Source organism: Agrilus planipennis, unplaced genomic scaffold (genome assembly GCF_000699045.2).
Source record: "Agrilus planipennis isolate EAB-ADULT unplaced genomic scaffold, Apla_2.0 scaffold81, whole genome shotgun sequence".
Lineage (NCBI taxonomy): Eukaryota > Metazoa > Arthropoda > Insecta > Coleoptera > Buprestidae > Agrilus > Agrilus planipennis.
The window spans coordinates 1,036,386-1,041,691 of NW_020438902.1; positions in this window are offsets into that span (position 1 = coordinate 1,036,386).

The window sequence follows — 5,306 nt, forward strand, 5'->3', positions numbered from 1 at the left end:
AAAAAAAATAATTTATTATTTTAATTTAAAAAATAACTTTTTTTTTATTACATACCTAAAAAACATAGCTATGCTGAATTTCTTAAAAAATTCAAGAGAATCTAACGAAATTGATAATAATTTACTAAAGAAAATTCCAAAAATATCTAATTGCGTGACAGAAAATTCCACAAAATCTCCTAAAAACGATCAACAAAATAAATCCGCCACTAATGCGTATAATTATCAGTAATACAGAGAAAGAAATAACACTATTAACGATCTATTCAAACTTGCATACTAATATCCCTTTGATGAAGACTTCAAAGGAATTTGACGTAAAATATAGGTACCTTTCACAACGTGCGCGGTAATTATGTAAATCTACGTACATTTATATGTAAACCTCTGCAAACGTGACGAGAAAACCACCACAAAATTATCCAGGTTCCTATGCAACGATAATATATTCGAAAACTATTTTACGATATTAGAAATCTAATTCGCATTTCGACATTCTCATCGTCAATAAGAGACTTCAATTGAAAACTTTAAAAATAGACTTATTTTTAACCGACTTCATAGAAACAGAAGATTCATAATTTGACTGTATTGTTTTTGTTACGCGATTGAAAATCGAATTCAATGGTCCTTTTTTTTAATGGATCTGTTATATCTCAAGGGTCCCACATTCGTATTCTGTCGAAACTAACTACAACGCGCTGATGAGATCCAATGAGATCGAAAGATACTGACCATCATAACATTTTGTTTAAAGCATAAATTATAAAATTATAGAAAATGTCGCCAAAATTAGGATCGTTATTTACCATCGATAACGATATCTATCTAAATTTGTATAGGAACAGGTAGTTTAATAAATATTTTTTTAAATATCTTAACTAGAATTGTANTTAGAACAATTAACTTAACTTCCCATGCGTTAAATATCTTAACTAGAATTGTACGGAGAAGGATGAAAAAAGGGCGGAAGAACTGTTAGGGGAAGATCAATTTGGGTTTCGAAGAAATAGAGAAACGTCAGAGGCCATTCTAGTTTTATGGGTAACAATAGAGAAAACGACAGAAAAAGAAAAGAGCGCGTACATCGGATTTGTAGATTTAGAAAAAGCTTTAATAATGTTAAATATACTTAAAAATGTAGGGGTGAATTCCAGAGATAGAAGAGTGATACTTAGTTTGTATAAGTAGCAACAGACAGTTATAGAGCTGGAGCAGCAACGTAGAGAAGTAAATATTAGGAACGGAGTCAGACAAGGATGCACACTGGCACCGCTACTTTTTAATCTATAAATCGAAGACGCGATCAACATTATTAAAGACAGTACAACTGTAAGAATAGATATAGAGGGGCAAAAGATTAGTATACTTAGATTTGCAGATGATATAGTAGTAACAGCATCTAGCAAGGAGGAGTAAGAGATAGCTTTAAATAAAGTGGAAACGGTATTAACAAAACAATATCGTATGAATATAAATAAAAGTAAAACAAAAATACTGGTTTGCAAGAGAAGAAAAAGTAGAGAAACATCGAATGTAAAGATAGGAGACGAAAGATTAGAACAACTGACTGATTTTCGGTATTTAGGAAATCAGATAAGTCAGGACGGAAGGAGTAGTAGGGATATTAAACAGAGGATAACGCAAGGTCGAGTCGCCTTCAATAAAAATAAAAAGAAGTCACTCCCACGCTCGTGAACGATTAATTTATAAATTCGAAAAAGATTGTCTAAGGTGTATGCCTGGAGCGCGGCGCTGTACGGGTGAGCGCGGTGGAAAAGAGAAGGTTAGAAGCGTTCGAAATGTGGTGTTACCGGCGAATGATCAGGAAACTGTAGATAGAGAAGGTTAAAAATGAAGAGGAATTAGAAAGAATAGGAGAACAGAGGACTCTATGGAAGTCAATAAAAAATAGGCGAGATAGGTTGGTAGGACACCTTCTCATGCATGTAGGTCTAGTCAGAGACATATTAGAGGCAAAAACAAGAATTAAGAAGAGTAGATGTAGACCTAGATTAGATTGCTGTTTGCAAATAGTTAAGGATGTGGGATGTTCTAATTTTAGGGAAATGCGAAGATTAGTTTAGGATAGGAAGGAGTGGAGGTGCGTGTCCAAGCAGTCTTAGGTCTGACAATCTTATGATGGTGAATATTTTCTTAAACCTAGATAACGCTGTCTACAAGAGGCACAATTAAAAGTTACAATAAAACAAACTACATGTGTAGTCCACTCAAAATAGACATTCAACCCAGACATAGTTTCGGACAGGGCTAAAAATTTACACCGATCTTTAAATAGCTATTTTAAATAAAATGACCTTTGACCTTGAATAAAAATCTTAGCACATGTTGGATCGATGGGGACTCTTCATATTTTATTTAAAATAACTATTTAAAGGCCTGTGTAAATTTTTAGTTCTGTCGGAATTTGGTATAAATTTGGACTTTTTTGTGTCTATTTTGACTAGACTAGTAGTCACCAAGTACCTACATACTTACTTATTTTCAATAACAATAACAAGTTAAACGCGAACTAAATACGTGTCTAGTACCTATTATAATACATATGTATATGTAAGAAAAGACGTAGCATTTATGAATTAAATAGGAACGGTGGAGCAAATTACGTTTTTGGCAAAGTATCAACTCGCAAATACCAAAATGTACATTATATACATGTCTTCTAGTCTTTTAGTGTATTTAAACGCAGCTATTTACCGCATGTTTATAAACGTACTTTTGAAGGTCGACTTGAGCGTGTCACGGATGGCTTGATGATGGGATGACGATGACTCACCACGGCTTGACGTAATAATAATAACAACAGAACAGATGACAGTAGACAGGGGGCCTGTATCATACTCTGTACAGCTGCATCGAGTCAGTTTTCAAGTTCGTAAACACATGCAATCGGCATCATCCGTTTTATTATTTTCGGGTTTTCGTTCTAATTTTGAGACCTGCCGGTACCTCTAATATTCTAAAAATTCCACGCATGTAATTGTTGCACCTACTCATACCATATCAAATCAGAAAATTAATTTACCATTACTACGAAAAATCATAATCGTGACTCTGAAGCTTTCAACTGATGATGGCATTTTGGATGTCGAAACCCGTATTGGGTTTGAATTTTGGATAGTATAGCTTCGTTTACATCTTGTTCGGAAAACTTTAGGGAATGTATAGGTACCATTTGATTCGTTTTCAATATGATCTTAATGTAATTATAAAATGAATAATACAGGGTGACTCAAAGTAAATTTCGTACTTTAAACAGAATGAGGTCCAAATGTCGAACATCGATTTCATTGTACTCCTCCGATCCTGTTCATAAACTTTTAAATCGCCGCCGATACATTTCAATGGGAATGTTGGTAATGTCAAAAAATGACGAAAAATTAGAGGAGTCAGGACGGAAGGAGTAGTACGGATATAAAGCAGAGGATAGCGCAGGGTCGAGTCGCCTTCAATACAAAGAAGTCATTTATATGCTCGCGAACGATTAATTTAAAAATTCAAAATTGTTGAAGGTGTATGTTTGGAACGCGGCGTTGTACCGGTGCGAAACATGGACAGTGGGTTAGAAGCGTTCGAAATGTGGTGTTACCGGCGAATGATGACGATAACGTGGGTAGAAAAGGTTAGAAATGAAGAGGTATTGGAAAGAATAAAAGAACGGTGGACTCTATAGAAGTCAATAAGAAATAGGCGAAATAGGTTGGTGAGACACCTTCTCAGAGACATATTAGAGGCAGAAACAGAGTTAAGACGAGTACAGGTAGACCCAGATTAGATCCGATTACTGTTCACAAATAGATAAGGATGTGGGCTGTTCTAGTTTTAGGGAAATGCGATGATCAGCTCAAGATAAAAAAAAAAGTGGAGATTCGTGTCTTAGGACTGACGACTAACAGGCGAGCTGAAATGTTCGTAGGCTAGCATAGAAAAAATTATTTTTTTTTTGATAGAATTTGATTTTATTATTTAATATAGTTCCCTTCGAGGGCGATACAACGATTATAGCAGTCATACAATTTTTCGATACCATTTTTATAATACGACTTGTTTAGCCTTAAAATGGGCTTCAGTTTCGGCGATTACCTCTCCATCGGCGCGAAATTTCTGTCCAGCAAGCATTCTTTTGAGGTCTGAGCACAGAAAAAAGTCGCTGGGGGTCAGATCTGGAGAGTACGTTGGATGCGGAAGCAATTCGAAGCCCAATTCATGGAATTTTGTCATCGATTTCATTGATTTGTGAAACAGCACTTTCTTTTTCAAACAACAAAAGTTCTTTAACTAAAAATGCTGTAACTCAGATAGTAATAGTGCAACAGCTGTCAAATTTATACACGTGTCTTTTGAAGGTTACGGCTAACTAAAAATCATATGAATTTGATACTAGTAGAGCCATATATGGGCCAGACTATGAACTTTTCAGCCCGCCCTTGTACATTGTCACGCTGGAGGTCAAATCAAAAACTTTTTAGGTACTTCATTCCCACCAGCTCTTAATGCTGGTGGACGGACAGTTTCTACTGATTACGTCGGAAGGTACGGCAGCAGGCCATCTTTAACTCCCTTTGAGGAATCATGAGAAAGAGTGGGTGGTGGCTGAGGTGAGAAAGACGAGACGGACGAAATGAAGACAGAAAAGATTGAAATATTATTTGTGGAATAAGACCTTCTGCCCCAGAATTTATTTAAATATCATGTATGGAATAAGACCTCCTGCTCCAGCATTTTCCTAAATATTATGTGTGGAATAAGGCCTTTTTCCTCAGAATTTTTATAAATATTATGTGTGGAATAGGACTTCCTGCGCCAGTATTTGTCTAAATATTATCTGTGAAATAAGTCCTCCTTGTCCAGCATTTGCCTAAATGGCCCAAGGAAACCATCGAAAAACTTGGACAAAGGCAGACGGACCGAAATCCCGCCGAATCCAAAGCAAAGGTCTAAACCCTAGGCCTGAAATTGGCAAGTAATTTTTGGTGGGGATCGGACATTTTTGAAATTTTTTTTATCAAGGTCCAGAAAACACATATTCTTTTGCCCAGAAAATGATAAGGGTGACGATCAAAGCTCACACATGCTTTCGTTCGGGGAAAGCCAGATCACGGCGGTTACCAATACGAACTTTTAGACATTGGGCAATATTAAAAATTAAGGTAGAAACCAAAACAAATGTAATATTTTGATTCATAATCCCATAGATATATCCTATATAATTTTGCCTTAAAAAAAAATAAAAAATAAGTTCGATTCAGTTATTAGGTAATTTACAAAAAAAAAAAAAAATTTAC